The 18,846-nt window shown below is 44.8% G+C and overlaps 1 long non-coding RNA gene and 1 pseudogene across 1 annotated transcript in view; both read right to left on the bottom strand.

Moving 5' to 3' along the window:
• The window catches only part of LOC149450389 (uncharacterized), a 489,998-nt gene that overhangs the window by 117,841 nt on the left and 353,311 nt on the right, over positions 1–18,846 (bottom strand). The window lies entirely within an intron of this gene.
• Positions 14,068–17,343, bottom strand: LOC149450396 (forkhead activin signal transducer 3-like; annotated as a pseudogene).

Raw genomic sequence — 18,846 nt, 5'->3', positions numbered from 1 at the left:
ATATGCATAGAAAAGGAGAAGTTGTGAAAAGAGATTCACAAGAAAGCGGCTACATTTTGGACAGAATACGATACTCAGAATAATTTCCAAAAATGATGCTTTATTAAACATTAATAGCAGACAATAGGGTAATTACCCCGGTTCACCATCACCTCAGTATGAGATATTACTCAGACCTAAAACCACATTAAAACCACTTCAAGACCGGTCTAAATATGGATGTGCTGCATAGACAATGACAAATACCTGTCTAATGCATTTGCAGCACTGTCACATTGGTTACACTACCAGTAGGAGGTATTTCAAAAAATTGTACCATCAGGTATTATGATAACACGCTAAGCAAAATGGCTAATATAGTCACCATATGGAAGAGATATAACCCTTAGCCCATGAAAGGCAATGTGGGTAAAAAATTATTATTATTATTATTAGATATAGGGAGGATTAGAGCCCCAATGATATCTATATAGACTCATACAATACAACCCCTCTTAGGCACATGTGAGTGGTACACATCCACACTAGGCAAATGCAAATCTGCAAATTATATGTGAAGGAGTCCCTGTAGATGTCCTTGATGAAGTAAATGATGTAGGTAGCAAGGCCCTGCTTTACATGGTTTCTTCACCACAACGTGTGGACTATGAACCACTGTAATAGACGTGATGAAGTAAGGCCTGGTGAATTTTCCATTGGTTGTAATATATAATGGATGCCTTGCACCTAGATGATACATCATAATGTCCCCATCCTGGAATAAAACAAATAATAAATGGACAGTCAATCTGGGTACTCCTGCTTAAATATATGAAGAGAGTAACAAGAAACCTTCTTCATTAACCTTGTAACAGTCCACTGACCACCTGTGCCATGGGTGATGTATAGTGGAGATCTCCTCCGTAATTGCTGCAACGTGTTGATCCAGGGGACACCTGCTTACATCAGCCGATATCTCGCGGGCTCCACTCTCTCCCTGGCGCCAATACAGCCTTGCATAGCTCATGGCATGTAGAAATGGCCGCCTCCTTGCTGGTCGGCGTGTGTAACGTCAATGCGCATGACCGGAAGTGACGTATCTGACGTATGACGTCAACGCGTTTCGCCGATGGGCTCTCACTCAGCTTCGTCAGGACCATATGGTGACTATATTAGCCATTTTGCTTAGCGTGTTATCATAATACCTGATGGTACAATTTTTTTAAATACCTCCTACTGGTAGTGTAACCAATGTGACAGTGCTGCAAATGCATTAGACAGGTATTTGTCATTGTCTTTGCAGCACATCCATATTTATACTGGTCTTGATGTGGTTTTAGGTCTGAGAGTAATATCTCATACTGAGGTGATGGTGAACCGGGGTAATTACCCTATTGTCTGCTATTAATGTTTAATAAAGCATCATTTTTGGAAATTATTCTGAGTATCGTATTCTGTCCAAAATGTAGCCGCTTTCTTGTGAATCTCTTTTCACAACTTCTCCTTTTGTATGCACTCTGATGGGTACATGTTATGTAAAGGGGCAGTCTGATGGATAGATGTTATGTAAAGGGGCACTCTGATGGATACATGTTATGTAAAGGGGCACTCTGATGGGCACGTTATGTTAAGGGGCACTGATGGGTACATGTTATGTAAAGGGGCACTCTGATGGGCACATGTTATGTAAAGGGGCACTCTGATGGGCACATTATGTTAAGGGGCACTCTGATGGGTACGTGTTATGTAAAGGGGCACTGCTGGGCACATGTTATGTAAAGGGGCACTCTGATGGACATATTCTATGTTGTGCCCATCAGAGTGCCCTTGTAAGACTACACCCCACCTTGAGGGCAGACAGGAGCTGTACCGGGATCCTTGCTGGACTCTTGTGTACAGGCAGGGAGAGGGAGCCGTAGAGACAGTGAGATGAAAGGGGCGGGGCGCACACGTGATGTCATGTTGCCATGATGACCGCCCTGCTCAGTGGCGGATCTCTCATTGAGGGCTGGTGGTCCGGGCGGCAGCACTGCTGGGGCTGTTCACGGCTCACCATTTAGTGACCCCTGGTCTAGGGGACGGCTTTTTAAGATTTACTGGGTGAAGAAACTTTAACAGGAGAGGGTTCGGGGGTGGGGGACTGCAACACGAATGGCGCACAGCAATTAGAGGACAGGCTTGGGAGTATTGGACAGTCTAAAGCCTCACAGCTGGGGAACATGCGGCAAGTTTCTTTGGCTTCTGGCTACCTTGTGCCTACATACAACTACTTGTAGCCAATGTGTCATCCAGAACACAGCACAGTCACAGGGATCAATTTAGGGTCTTTACTCATAAGTCCCCAGGACAGCTGCCACCTTCCAGCTAACTCCAAACACAGTCCAGGGAGTGAGACAGTCCTTGTCCAGAGCAGATCCCTTGTGGGGAGGTCCTACAATCACTTCCTAAGAACATCCAACCAGACCCTCAGCAGCTACACAGTCCATGAGCTGGCTGAGGGCAGCAGCCCCTCCGGCTCTAGAATTTACCTGAGAGACACCCAGCTCTCTGGCGCGTCAGACTACTTATCACCTTTCCAGCCCCCTACTGGACACTCCTCTCCGGGGATTGGTTGGAGTATCATAAATATCCAAACTGGCTATTTGCATCTCCTTCCCTAAGCTCTGGAAGCTTCTTCTAGAGGCAGGGAAAGCGAACCAGCCTGTGAAACCCCTAAAAGGACCAAGACAAGTGATCACTGCTATCTTGATAAAAGGAGGAGCCAAAAACTAAATTTACCCAGTATCCTACACTAGGGGGGGGCTACATTTATGACCCTCTTTATGAATTCCAGGGGTAGAGTTACTGTTGGTGGTGATGTCACCATACCTCCCAATGCAGGTAAAGAGCACCACCCCTGCCACGCCCCGTCATGAGGACACACTCCTCTCCTGCACATACTTCCCCATCATACCCTCCACACTCCTCTCCTGCACATACGTCCCCATCATACCCTCCACACTCCTCTCCTGCACATACTGCCCAATCATACCCTCCACACTCCTCTCCTGCACATACTGCCCAATCATACCCTCCACACTCCTCTCCTGCACATACTGCCCCGTCATACTCTCCACACTCCTCTCCTGCACATACTTCCCCCGTCATACCCTCCACACTCCTCTCCTGCACATACTGCCCCCCGTCATACCCTCCACACTCCTCTCCTGCACATACAGTCCCCTGTCATACCCTCCACACTCCTCTCCTGCACATACTGCCCCGCCAAACCCTCCACACTCCTCTCCTGCACATACTGCCTCCTGTCATACCCTCCACACTCCTCTCCTGCACATACTGCCCCCTGTCATACCCTCCACACTCCTCTCCTGCACATACTTCCCCGTCATACCGTCCACACTCCTCTCCTGCACATACTTCCCCGTCATACCCTCCACACTCCTCTCCTGCACATACTTCCCCGTCATACCCTCCACACTCCTCTCCTGCACATACTTCCCCCTGTCATACCCTCCACACTCCTCTCCTGCACATACTTCCCCCTGTCATACCCTCCACACTGCTCTCCTGCACATACTTCCCCGTCATACCCTCCACACTCCTCTCCTGCACATACTGCCCCGTCATACCCTCCACACTCCTCTCCTGCACATACTGCCCCGTCATACCCTCCACACTCCTCTCCTGCACATAGGTCCCCCTGTCATACCCTCCACACTCCTCTCCTGCACATAGGTCCCCCTGTCATACCCTCCACACTCCTCTCCTGCACATACTTCCCCTGCCATACCCTCCACACTCCTCTCCTGCACATACTGCCCTGTCATACCCTCCACACTCCTCTCCTGAGTATACTGCCCCGTCATACCCTCCACACTCCTCTCCTGCACATACTGCCCCGTCATACCCTCCACACTCCTCTCCTGCACATAGGTCCCCCTGTCATACCCTCCACACTCCTCTCCTGCACATACTTCCCCTGTCATACCCTCCACACTCCTCTCCTGCACATACTGCCCTGTCATACCCTCCACACTCCTCTCCTGAGTATACTGCCCCGTCATACCCTCCACACTCCTCTCCTGCACATACTGCCCCGTCATACCCTCCACACTCCTCTCCTGCACATAGGTCCCCCTGTCATACCCTCCACACTCCTCTCCTGCACATACGTCCCCCTGTCATGCCCTCCACATACTGCCCCGTCATACCCTCCACACTCCTCTCCTGCACATACTTCCCCTGTCATACCCTCCACACTCTTCTCCTGCACATACTGCCCCATCATACCCTCCACACTCCTCTCCTGCACATACTGCCCCGTCATACCCTCCACACTCCTCTTCTGCACATACTTCCCTGTCATACCCTCCACACTCCTCTCGTGCACATACTGCCCCGTCATACCCTCCACACTCCTCTCCTGCACATAGTTCACCCAACAAACTCTCTGTACTTCTCTCTACTCTCATTTACCCTTGTGTTGCCCTCTGAAAAAGCAATCTGTGGTGGATCACTTTTCAGAGGACTATTGAAAGGCAGTGAGTTGACATTACATCACCTCCCTATTGCCTATTTGAACTCCTAACATCCCTCACCGCAACTGCCTTCCAAACTCAACAGAGACAATTACTTCCGTGCAAAAATACATGCTAAGCTACCTTTGCAGCTTGGGGAGGGCAGTAAATACAGGTCAACCACCATTGTTTTTATCACTCCCCCAACCACGTGTCCCGATTCTTGTGTAAATTGCCCGGCATTACTGCCATCATATATTTATCTTGACCTCGGAGGGCAGGCTTGCTCATAGACTGTCAGAGCCTGGGATCAAACCTGGGCCTTCTGCGGTGAGAGGCAATGTCTCTACTTGCTGAGCCACCTGGAATGCTGGACAGCGCCCTTGACAACGGTTTGGATGATCCTGCCTTGGCCCTGTTTGTCTTGAACCTTGAACCCCTTGCTCCTCCCATGAACTTCCTGATAAAAGCCATGTCTCTGCATTTCCTCTTTGCCAGATTATTGTGCCCTCACCAGCCAATATCCCGCTTGTCTCTCCTACTGCCGTCTATACCTTCGCTACCGACCTTTGGCTTGTTCCTGGACTACGATTCTGCCTCATCCTCATCTACTACCGTTTGTGACCGACCCTTGGCTTGTTGACTGACTCCGCTTCTGCTTGATCCCTAACTTGTTCAATCTGCTACTGGTTTCCGACTTGCTCATTCCCTGGTGGGGTGATCCTGAGATCTATGACCTGGTACCAACACACAGCCAAATCCATCCCCACCTCCCCACCATTAGGAGCTCTGGTGAACACCGGTTGGTACTTAGACTCCACACCTCGGGTGATCCCACTCCTCTGCCACAGTGACCTGCCTGTGTACCTATCCTGCTGGTTTCAGGTAAGCCTTTCCACTGCTATAGCAACTGGTCTTTCAGCCTTACCCCTGACCGTGACACATTGCTTACAAAGAGGATAAAATGGTAACAAGCGGATTTGTAATAAATCCATATTAATGCATTCCATACATCATTGGATATACAATTGTCTCTATACAATCCAGATGTCAATACAGAATTACAATAAAATTGCTTCCAAAAACTCGCCGTGTTTCGGGACTCTTAGTTCACTTCTTCAGGAGTAGATGCAGGTATAATATCTGCAAGGTAAATCATCAAGTATATAACAACCTAGTGGGATCTTGTAATATTTGAAGTCGTTCCAATCTCAAGAGTCACAAGAGGGACCCTAATACTTACAAATCAGCTGAAAATATATGACAGTATTTCCAAATGGTGATGTCCAGGGGAGTCTCACCCGGGAGCTGTGGAAGGATGACTCCATGAGAACCCAAGGGGACAAGCCAGAAACAGATTCAAAGTGGGTGGGCAATTCTGATAGCACCCAAAGTAGTTACTATGGAAAGAAATTTGGATATACACTATAGTAATAAAATGAATGACAAAATCAAGATGAGTGATAAATGACAAAAACAACTTGTAATGCTGGCTGCAGTATAGAAGTGAGTAGGGAGACATAGTGAGCGATTATATGAAAGGTGCAAGACTGCACCTAGTGGTAAAAAAATAGAAAGACATCCAGGTCCCAGTCTAGTCCACAGAAAGGTGTGCCAACACACATGGAAGAAAAATATTCTTCCCAAATATATTGGCATATATTTGAAATACTACAATTTTGGCCATATTCAATATATTTAAAAAAAAAGTATATATATTTTACACACACTGTATATTGAAATGTGTTTCCAAAAATATTTTTATTATAAGAAAAGCAGGGTATACAGTGTACATACAAAAACAGATCACAGTCCGAACATAGACACAACATGTAGCATCCCATTACGCAGACGGGCCATGGGTTTAAACCAGAATACACATCGGTATGAAATATATCCTTATTGTATATAGCAAACCCGTATATACCAAGAGTGTAATAGATAAATCAAAGTGGGCATATTGTTTAAGGACCTATGTATTTGTGAGCCCCTAAGTTAAGGGGGAGCGATGTGTTGGGTAGTGCTAGCACAGGATAATATATATGATCTAGTATGTGCGTCCATTGCAGGGACGTGTGAGCCATGTGAGATCAGTCACGCCTATATGGGAGATTAAATGCAATAATTGTATAGAATGTATGAACAATGAAGGTGTGTAGAAGGTGTGAGAGAGGAAAAAGTCAGGGAGGATAGTTAGAGAAAAAGATATAGAGTGAGGTAGTGGGGGGAAGGAGGGGTAAAAGAGACAAAAAAAAAAAAAGGGGGGGAAGGGAGGAGAATGGGTAGGTTGTAACGGGGACGTTAAAGTGAATAGATTTGGATAAAATAGTGCACATCATTTAGTGCAAGCCAAAAATATAGTCCTATGGATTAAGATGCAATACTTGCAAGATCAATCAAGGGGGTAACACGTGGGTCCAGAAGCCGAAATGCAGGCTACGATGTCAAGTCTCAGTCCATCCAAATGTGTCTACAGTGGACAGGGCGTTCTCTACTACAACAGTGTGTCTAACCATTCAGTCTGGGGGGAAATGTGTTTTTTATATATTACAAAATATGAAAAATATTTTAAAATATATCCTTTTAGATTTTGCTTAACATAAAGTCATTTTTGCAAATATTTGTAAATGCATTCCAAAAATGTAGATTAAATGTATTTTTAAAGACACAATATATTTGAAAATGTATTTTTAAAAACATTTTCATACATTTGGAAATATGTAAAAAGACATTTCAACATACAGTATATGGCTGTATTTAAAATAAATACAGCCAAAGTTATAGTATTTAATATGTCAATATATATGGGAAGAATATTTTTAAAATATATTCTTCTTCCATGTGGAAATAAAGAGAGACCACCAAGTAGCCAGAGCCGAATGAAGACAAAATGTAGGCAGCCAAAAGCATAAACCACCATGGATCAGAAGCAGTCATTGGAATACTGAATAGATATTTGAGTCACAATACAACAAAAATGGAATGCAGCCCTGGCTGTAATTTAGCAGTAATAAAAGGAAACAAGATCACTTTATGAAATGTACTGCACCTGGTGGTATGAAAAAGAAAGAAAAGACCCAAATCACAGAATCCAGTCCAAAGATAAAAGAATATGCCAATGAAAAATAGACCACCAAGGCCATATGCAAAAACAAACATATAAGCAGCCAACCCATGACCCCCCATGACTCAAGCACTATACATCAAAGTGTTACTTCTCAGTATCCTCATGGGGCAAACCACCCCCATAAGCTACAACTATTTATCCCGGGAGGGGGGCTAATCAGTTGTCCCTCCCAACATTGTGTGTGCAATCAAAGAGGGGCGGCACTCAACAACAAGTGTGGCTTCTCAGTGTCCTCATAGGAAAACAAAAAAAAAAAAATCTTCATCTGCTTCCACCATTTGTCCCCAGGGGCTAGGCGCTGGTCCCTCCCAACAGTCCAAAAGGGGAAGCGCTCAACAAAGAGGAATCCACCCCCACACAGGCACAATGGCGACGTGAGAACCATACCCCTTGAGGCTGCAGCAAGATGGAACAAAGCGCACTGGTGTGATGACGCCGCAACGACGCTGACATCACACATCAAGCGCAGACATGGTGCCGATGCGGCCCAGACCCCGCCTGTATAAGCAGGCTTGGGCAGCAAAAAGAGTCAAAAGCCTCCTCAATGCATCACATCTGGAGGATGAGGCAGACCCTGGCCATCAATCCCAAACCAGAAATGTCATACTAGGAAGTTTACATAATCTGTGTAGTAATACAATAAATTCTGGTCAGTATCTCACAATGTCATTATTGTACATCTGCATGGTGCAAGAGGCCACTATGGACCGGGGTGTCCACCCAAATTAATATAATAATAGAATGTGACCTGATGCACCCGGTGATGTGCCTCCATCCCTTAATATATCCATACAACCAATTTATTTGTCCTGGGACTTTAAATGAGGCACAACACACACGACCAACGAGCAAACTTCTCATCGCTCACAAAAGAGGATAAAATGGTAACAAGCTGATTTGTAATAAATCCACATTAATGCATTCCATACATCATTGGATATACAATTGACGGTATACAATCCAGATGTCAATACATAATGACATTAAAATTGCATCCAAAAACTCAACATGTTTCGTGACTCTTAGTTCACTTCTTCAGGAGTAGATGCAGGTATAATATCTGCAAGGTAAATCATCAAGTATATAACAACCTAGTGGGATCTTGTAATATTTGAAGAAGTTCCGATCTCAAGAGTCACCAGAGGGTCCCTAATACTTACAGTATTTCCAAATGGTGATGTCCAGGGGAGTCTCACCCGGGAGCTGTGGAAGGATGACTCCATGAGAACCCAAGGGGACAAGCCAGAAGCAGGTTCAAAGTGGGTGGGCATTCTGATAGCACCCAAAGTAGTTACTATGGAAAGAAATTTCTTTTTTTGGGGTAGCGGCAGCGAGCATTGTGATTGATGTTGGATCTACTTCGGGGGACATTTATTAAAAATAAAAAAGTTTTTAAAAAAAGGATTTTTCTCCTGTTTTTTTTACACTACACTTTTTTTTGTGAATGAGTAAGTACCACATACTCATTCACATTGGGGGGGGAGATTTGGCGGGGGCTTCAAGATTTTAATAAGCCCCCCCACAACCACAGCCCAGGGTTGTGGGGAGGAAGCCCTTGTCCCCATCAACATGGGGGCAAGGTTACTTGGGGGGAGGGGAGCCCCCCTGCCCCAAAGCACCTTCCCCATGTTTAGGGCATGTATCCTGGTATGATTCAGGGGGTGCTCACTCGTATCCCCCCCCCTTTCCTGACCTGCTGGGCTGCATACTCAGATAAGGGTCTGGTATGGATTTTTTTTTTTTTAAATTTGGTGTGGGGGTTCCCCTCAAAATCCATACCAGACCCAAAAGGCTTGGTATGGATGGGAGGGAGAACCCCATGCCGGTTTAACCACTTACCCTCCTGAGGATTTACCCCCCTTAATGACCAGGCCTCTTTTTGCTACTCGGTGCTGCACTAATTCAACTGATAATTGCGCGGTCATGCAATGCTGCACCCAAACGAAATTTTACGTCCTTTTTTTCACACAAATAAAGCTTTCTTTCGGTGGTATTTGATCATCTGTGCGCTTTTTATTTTTCACGCTATAAACAAAAAAAGACCAAAAATGTTGAAGAAAAACAATATTTTTTACTTTGAGCTATAAAAAATATATAGTAAACTCAAAGTTAGTTATAAATTTAGGTCAAAATGTATTCTGCTCCATGTTTTTGGTAAAAAAAATCCCAATAAGTGTATATTGATTGCTTGGTGTGAAAGTTATAGCGTCTACAAACTATGGTATAGATTCTGCAATTTACACCATTTTTTTGCTATACAGCGCTGCGCTAGTTTAACGGACAATTGCGCTGTCATGCAATACGGTACATAAATGAAATTTACATCCTTCTTTTCCCCACAAATTGAGCTTTCTTTCGGTGGTATTTGATCGCCTGTGAGTTTTTTTTTTTTTTTGCGCTATAAAAAAAAAAAAGGCTGACAATTTTGAGGAAAAAAAACAATATTTTGGACTTTTTGCTATAAAACATATCCAGTAAAAAAAAATGTAAAAATCAAATCTCGTCATAAATTTCGGCCAAAATGTATTCTGCGACGTCTTTGCTAAAAAAAAAAACCCAATATGTGTAAATTAATTGGTTTACATGAAAGTTATCGCGTTTACAAATGGCGGGATAGATACTGGGATTTTATTATTTTTTTTATACTAATAATGGAATGTCTCACTACTATAATACCGCGTGACTTCATAATATAACTCATGCCGGATATTAGTAACTGAGCGGGATCCTTCCACATACTCAGAGGTGGTAAGATACCGCTCCGTAAATTGTTCGCGGTCAAACATTCTGTAGGTTTGGATGTTCAACCGCGAACCGAACAGGGGGGGTGTTCAGCCCATCACTAGACCTAAATACGTACACCGATACAATACTGAGTTACATCAGCACTTGTGTAGACTTTGTTACAGTTAGGAGCAGTCGTGCATTTAGGTTTCATGCTGCCCTAGGCAACACAACCATTGTCTGCCCCCAGGGACACCGACCAACACAACCCCCCCTTCCCCCTCCCAGGGAGAGAGCCTGACATTGACCAACAACACCTCTACCCCCCCCCCCCCCGGGCTTTCTACTACCCCCCCAGTGATAGAGACACTCATCTTCACAGCTCCAGACATCCCTGAGAACAAAAGTCAAGCTCTACACACACCATCAAGCAGTTTCTCTCGGATCCCAATTGGTTCCCACAGTGTGCGTGTCCATCCCTTCTTCCATCCTTTCTTCTAGGGGGAGATGCTGCCCCTTTGAAAAATGCCACCCTAGGCAAGTGCCTTGTTTGCGTTGTGGTAAATATGCCCCTGGTTAGGAAGCATATCAAGGTTTTTCCTAATCAGAAGCCCTGGATGACCAAGAGAGTACGTTGTCTTTTGAGAGAACGGGATGGTGCCTTTAGGAATGGGGATCTGGTGAAGTATAGTGTTGCTAGAGCAAACCTAAAGAGGGGCATAAAAGAGGCCAAATTAGTTTATAAAAATAAAATTGCAGAATACTGCAGAGGGAATGATGTACGGGAAGGTTGGAGAGGGATACAGGATATCCTAAACCACAGAGAACACTCACCAGGGTGCACATTTTATTATCCAACGGGCTGAGGAATTCAACAGCTTTTTCTCACACGAGGATGCAGTACCCCGGCAAACACAATTCCTTGAGCTCCTACATGGGTGATGCCGCACCTGTGGTACTGGAACACGAGGTGTGTAAGGCATTTAAATCTGTCAATATCAGCAAATCGGTGGGTCCAGATGGGGTCCAAGTGAGGGCTGTTAAGACCTGAGCCAACCAGCTTGCAGGGGTCTTTAATAATATATTTAACCGATCATTATCATTGGCTGTGGTTCCAACCTGCCTAAAATCTCCTATTATTACTCCCATACCAAAAGTAGCAAATAGATAGTATGAAGGACCATAGGCCAATTGTGCTCACCCCGGTAATAATGAAGTGCTTTGAGGGATTGGTGTTAAAACGTATCAAAATAGCCTCACCAGGTAGTTTAGACCCTTGTGGTGTGGGGCAAACAATGTGTCCCTAAACACTGGGGAGACTAAGGAGTTAACTGATTTTAGGAAAATCAAGACTGACATGGTAGAGACCAAGACTGAGAAGTGGTAGAACGGGTATCTGCTTTTAAGTTTTTAGGTATTAAAGTGTGACTAAACCCTGGACGCCGCATTCACTATATCTGGTCTCCCCAGACCCCGCATTCACTATATCCAGTCTCCCAGGGCCCTGCATTCACTATATCCGGTCTCCCAGGGCCCTGCATTCACTATATCTGGTCTCCCAGGGCCCTGCATTCACTATGTCTGGTCTCCCCAGACCCCGCATTCACTATACCCGCTCTCCCCAGACCCCGCATTCACTATACCCGGTCTCCCTGGACCCCGCATTCACTATACCCGGTCTCCCCGGACCCCGCATTCACTATACCCGGTCTCCCCGGACCCCGCATTCACTATACCCGGTCTCCCCGGACCCCGCATTCACTATACCCGGTCTCCCCGGACCCCGCATTCACTATACCCGGTCTCCCCGGACCCCGCATTCACTATACCCGGTCTCCCCGGACCCTGCTATCACTATATCTGGTCTCCCAGGGCCCTGCATTCACTATACCCGGTCTCCCCGGACCCCGCATTCACTATAACCGCTCTCCCCGGACCCCGCATTCACTATACCCGCTCTCCCCGGACCCCGCATTCACTATACCCGCTCTCCCCGGACCCCGCATTCACTATACCCGCTCTCCCCGGACCCCGCATTCACTATATCTTGTCTCCCCGGACCCCGCATTCACTATATCCGCTCTCCCCGGACCCTGCATTCACTATATCCGCTCTCCCCGGACCCTGCATTCACTATATCCGCTCTCCCCGGACCCTGCATTCACTATATCTGGTCTCCCCGGACCCTGCATTCACTATATCCGCTCTCCCCGGACCCTGCATTCACTATATCTGGTCTCCCCGGACCCTGCATTCACTATATCCGCTCTCCCCGGACCCCGCATTCACTATATCTTGTCTCCCCGGACCCCGCATTCACTATATCCGCTCTCCCCGGACCCTGCATTCACTATATCCGCTCTCCCCGGACCCTGCATTCACTATATCCGCTCTCCCCGGACCCTGCATTCACTATATCTGGTCTCCCCGGACCCTGCATTCACTATATCCGCTCTCCCCGGACCCTGCATTCACTATATCCGCTCTCCCCGGACCCTGCATTCACTATATCTGGTCTCCCACAGTACACAGAAAATGGAAATGCAATTATTTTAGTAAATATAAACTAAACCTGGAAACTATCTGGCAGGAGGTTCAGAAAAGAAAAATGTGAGGACAGAACGACTCGAGGAAGGTTTCTTTCTTTCCAAGAGCTATCAAGGCCCTAAATGGTCATTCTGAGTAATATTATCTCGCTCCAAGTGACTTGGCTTGATGTTGTGGTCGGGGTGTCTTTTAGGCTTTTATATCGGGGGGGGGAGGGGGGCAATGTTCACATGTGTGTGTATGTTGAGAATGTTATATGTTCACATGTGTGTATGTTGAGAATGTTATATGTTCACATGTGTGTATGTTGAGAATGTTATATGCTCACATGTGTGTGGAATGTTTTTTTTTTTTTGTTTTTTTAGAATTTCATTGTGATTTCCGTTGCAATGACAATAAAGTATCGATCTTGTCTTCCAAAGTACTTTTTACAGAGTATATAACTAGAAAAAGTTAAAGTGTTTGTAAAGGCTGAAGGATTTGTACCTTTATGCATTTTATGCTTGAAGGTAAAAAGCCTTCTGTGCTGCTCCCCCTCAGCCCCCCCCCCCAATACTCACCTGAACCCCCTCTTGATCCAGCTATGTGCACGGGTCCCAGGTCTCTCTTCTCATTGGCTGAAACACAGAAGCTGGAGCCATTGTCTCCCACTGCTGTCAATCACAGCCAGGGAGTCAATGAGGAGAGAGTGCAGGGCGGAACCAAATCGCGGCTCTATGTATCTTATGAATGCACAGTATGGGGCTCAGGAGTGAGCACACCCCAGTGCCCCCATAGCAAGAGGCTTACTATTGGGGGCACTGATCAAGGGGGAGGAGCCATGAACACCAGTGTGGGACCTGAGAAGAACAGGATCCGGGCTGCTCTGTGCAAAACCACTGCACAAAGAAGGTAAGTATGACATGTTTGTTATTTAAAAAAACAAAACAAAAACGAAGCGTTGATATCACTTGAGATTAAAAAACAAATTCAAATTTATTTGAAGTAAAAAAAGACAGACAAGACAGAAAATGACTGATATATACATTGTTGACTAATGCCTTTGGACTGCCACCTCCGCTGGGCCATGTGCCATATTGGGTGCCAACATCATTGGGTAAGACTTGAAGTGCAGCTAGTCCTTGAGGCAAAAGTGACTAGCCCAAGACCAGCCTTGTCTCAGCAACCGGCCAATCAGAAACCATTGGGTCTGTACCCTGGGTACACCCCACCCTGAGTAAATTGCTGGCCATAGACATTTTGAGTATGCATGTAGCCCCCATGTTGTGGATACTCGGGGATGTCAAAGACTGGATTATTGGGAGGGAAATCTGAAGAGGACGTTCTGGGCAGGGGAGGCATTGAGGGCATCAGACTGGGAGTGTAAACATCCCTCCACTCTGCATGGATGGATCTTGAGTATGGGGTAGGCATGTAGGTATACCGAGAGGAAGAGGGGAAGTTGGGGTAAAGCAGGAGAGGGTGTATGCTGGGAGGGGCCACAACATTAGGGGCTACAAATGTTGAATAAGATGTGGGAAGGTTCCATAAGATCGCTGGGAATGTTGCGGCAGGATCTATATTTGGGGGTTGGGTTTGTACTGAGGGACCAGCCTCTGCATCTGATCTGACCGCAATATTGTCATTTGAAAGATGGGGGTGGTAAAAGTCTACAGATCTGTAGGGCTGTCCATGCAGGATATAAGGAGCCAGGTCAGGAGGGTAGCCTTCTTGCCGGGTGCCTCTCCTATTCTGCAGCTTCATGGCATCCTCAGGAATTCGGCTCACATCCACCGTCCAGTAGTTGCCCTTAGCCTGCGGCTTTACTGGATCTTTTTGGACCTGCAAAGAGTGAGAAGACATTAGAGGCGTAGGCCGGCACAGCAAATTCACACAAATCTATTACGGGTCAGGGGAACCGATCCTTTCGGCCTATTTATAATACAGACAAATAATTTCCCCGGATCTGCCCCTATTATCATAAATGGTTATATTTTACATGAATAATATATGTACAAAATTAAAAATGTTTGCTTTATATAGAGTGGGAAATGGTAGGATCCCCATCGGGCTTTAGATTTTAGCTGGAGTTCTTATTTTATCAAAATTGTATATAAATCTAAGTATACACAAATATACAAAATACAAAAATCAACCTATTGGAGTGTCGTCTCTGCCCCTCCTGTGATGTTTCTGGCAATCTGCAAGTTCCGGGAGAATGGTAAGGAATTGGTTGCTGCGGGAGGGGCAATTCCCTCCACCGGAAGATAGATCAATGCCCTGAACAGGGGGGGGGGGGGGGGTTGGGACAATACCCTGTGCTGAAAGGAAGGGGGTCAAACCTGCAGTAGAGGTGGTGGCATTGCCCTGGGGTGGAGGAGACAATGCCCTGTGGTGGAGGAGGCAATGCCCTGTGGTGGAGGAGGCAATGCCCTGGGGTGGAGGAAACAATGCCCTGGGGTGGAGGAGACAATGTGCTGGGGTGGCCATATGAAGAATATAATGATGCAATAGGTAGAATCAGTGTGGGGTAACGGAAGGATGAGGGAGGGTAAAAAGGTAGAGTAATGAAGCAGAGTGGACATCTACACATACCGGGGTTTATTTACTAAAGCTAGAGGGTGCAAAATCAAGTTCACTTCTGCATAAAAACCAATCAGCTTCCAGGTTTTACTGACAAAGCCTAACTGAGTAAGCAGAGGTAAGAAGCTGACTGACTACCATGCACAGCTGCACCAGATTCTGAGTGCACCAGTTTTAGTAAATCCCCCCCATGGAGTAGATACAATAGTTGCTCTGTTTTGGGTATCTGAGTTGTATTTGAAGACATTGCAAATGAAGCTCCCTTCACTGTGTCATACTGGGTGTGTCATCCTGGGACAATGTCTGTAGCACATGGGACTCCAAACAATCCCAAAAATCACCCAGTGACACCAGATTCCCATTGTGTCACTCAGCAGTGCTGGAGGCTCTGAGCCCACAGTAGGAGAACTTCTAAAAATAATCGGTAAAATTATGTTTATGTTTGGGTAAAATATAACTCTCCTTGAGTCTGCGGGATTATTTATAATGAGCAGGAAAAAATTGTTACTTTCCCTTTAACAGTATTTCACAACGCTGCCGTTCTCAGTTTCACAAACATTTAAAGCAGAAAGTTACAGTGATGTATAAAAACACCAGTGTAAAGAAGAAAAAAACCTTGAAATTAAAAAAAAAACTAAAACTTTTGAACATGAAAAGAACAATTTAAATGAAGTTCCCTCCTGCTTTGAGGTCTTCATAAATTATACAAATATGGCCAAAAAAAGAAAATTCCTCGACAGCTCTATCTATAGACAATTACCAATATACATCAAACCATAAATATGCAATTCGTTTTAAAAAAATTGTTATAAATAAACAATTAACAGTATTTCACAACGCTGCCATTCTCAGTTTCACAAACATTTAAAGCAGAAGATTCCAGCGATGTATAAGAACACTAGTGTAAAAAAAAACTTGAAATCTAAAAAAAAAACAAAGACTTTTGAACACAAAAAGAACAAGTTAAATGAAGTTCCCCTCCTGCTTGGAGGTCTTCATAAATTGTAAAAATATGGCCAAAAAAAGAAATTCCTCAACAGCTCTATAAATAGACAATTACCAATATACATCAAACCATAAATATACAATTAGTTATAAATAGACAACTGACAGACCCCCAACAGAAATGGAACAAATCCAGAGTACGGGATACAGAAAATATTCCAAGCTACCATACAAAAAGTGTTCACAACCGTACTGAGACCAGGGCCTGGTAAATTCTTCCAGAATTTTCTATGACCCAACAGTAGAAACAAACAGTCTATAATCACAATTAAATTACGGAATACAAAATATGTATTAAAATGCTGGAAAGCTTTGGCTGGGGCTGGATGTCACTGTGGGGGACTGGGGGTTCTGGAGGGGATTAGAGCAGACCTGATGCCCTTGTAGGGGATGAGGCTTTTGGAGGGAGTTGGGAGTAGATGGGAGGGTTGATGGTCTCTCCAGGAGAATGGGAGCTTTGCAGGGCCTGGGGTTCACCTTAGGAGCTTGGGGGACACTGCTGGAGGTTGGCAAGTCAACACTATTGAGGCAGGAGAGCTCTCAGGGAGTCTTGGGGGGGGGGGGCTGTGGGAAGTTGAGAGGCAACAGGGCTCTGGGCACACTCTCATATTATAACATTTACATTTTAATACAAGGACTATTCTGCAGGATTAGAACCTTAAGAGCCTACCACCACCATCACATCACAGGAGCACCAAGTCCTTACCTTTCTGAAGCAATCATTGGAGGAGAGGTTGTGTCGAACAGAGTCCTTCCAGCCCTGATAATCCCCCTTAAAGAAAGGGAAGATGTTGCCAATCTGTTGGAGGATCTGCAAGGAAAATATATAGTCATAAGTGAATGAGCATAACCATAAACCCAGATACGTAATACCTATCACATTATATAAGTAATACTTAGCTCCTTTTGTGACTTTGACCCTCACCAGGAAACCTGCACTGAAATACTTAGGAGGACACCTCTGCAGACCTTCTGAATATGCCAGGAGCCCATCTATCATACAATACTTCCTAAACTGGGCATATAGCAATTGAAGTCATGGTAAAGACAGAACTCTTTGTACATGCTTGTATTGATTTTGGGTGGAAACTAGCAATTTTCTGAAGAGGTTTGACGTTGAAAGCCTCCATGTTTTTTGTCCAGAAATGTTTCCTTTAAAGCCCATCTGTAAAAAAAAACAGAAAATCCACCCTACTTCTGTTTTTACTACATATTGGTATGTTTTTTTCAGCCTTCATAAGTCTACCAGAGATTAATTTTCTCCTTAAACTATTTTCTTCTGAAAATAAAGACTTTCCCTCTGACTGGTCCTTATTCTGAGCTGGTCTCAATGTCACCCCCTTCCCCTGCCCCTAGCTGCAGGAAAGCACCAAGAAGACCCATAATGGCGGTTAGTTACCTGGGAAAGCTTGAGCTTCCTCCCGGGGGCGCTCTGGATTACCATGGCAATCATGGCCATGTAGGAGTATGGTGGTTTGGCGTATCTTTGATAATTCTTCTTTTTGCTCTTCTTGCTGGCCTGGTCATTTGAGTCGGGGCCTTTGGGGTCTCCACTGGCCTCTCCAGGGCAGTTCTCGATGTCGGGCAGGTTTCTGTCCAAGTTGTTGGGGTCAGAGACAGGCATGTTGAGGCAATTCCAGGGATGATGTGAATAACTCAATGTTTTGTCAAGTGTGTTGGAAGTCTGGGGGCTGCCAGATATACATAAGGCTAGGACCCCCACCCTGGTTTTATGATGTAAATGTCCCCTTTAGGAGAATAGGGCAACACCTTGCTTACTGTAGAGGGTCCCCATCCCTCCATTCAGTGGAGGTTATAGAAATTTCAGGGCTGTGGTGTGGTATGATTGTTATGTATATGTTGTGTAGACTATTTGCTGCTGGTGTGTATATCCTTTGCTGCTGGCATGTATATTATATGCATATACCTAGTTCACCTTGTATATGGTGTGCATACTTGTGGATATAGTGTTTCAGATTTTGTATATCACTTGAATAATTGAGATTTGTTACTAATTAAAATATATTTATATATTTGTTTTGACTTTAGATTTTTAAAAGTTACCAAGCTTAGAATGACTTTTTTGGCATACATACCTAATCTTAAAGTTGACTTTATTTTAAAGCTACTTTTTATCCATCAAACTCTGTTAAATATTTCAACCCTGAATTAAACTGTTTTATATTATTTTTTAAATCATTTTAACTATCCATTTCACATTTACAAGCACATTGCATTTGGTAATTACTTCTATTTTTTAAACTTGGAAAGGTAACTTTCTTGGAGGATCTTTTAATTTAGGGAGTACATTCATTAAATTAGAATTGGCCTTTTTACACAAATTTGCAATTGTTTTCTGTTTGCTTGATTTATTATTTTATAATA

This window comes from Staurois parvus, unplaced genomic scaffold (genome assembly GCF_062004578.1).
Source record: "Staurois parvus isolate SC_StPar_1 unplaced genomic scaffold, SC_StPar_1.0 ptg000575l, whole genome shotgun sequence".
Taxonomy (NCBI): domain Eukaryota; kingdom Metazoa; phylum Chordata; class Amphibia; order Anura; family Ranidae; genus Staurois; species Staurois parvus.
This window is presented reverse-complemented; position numbering and strand designations above follow the sequence as displayed.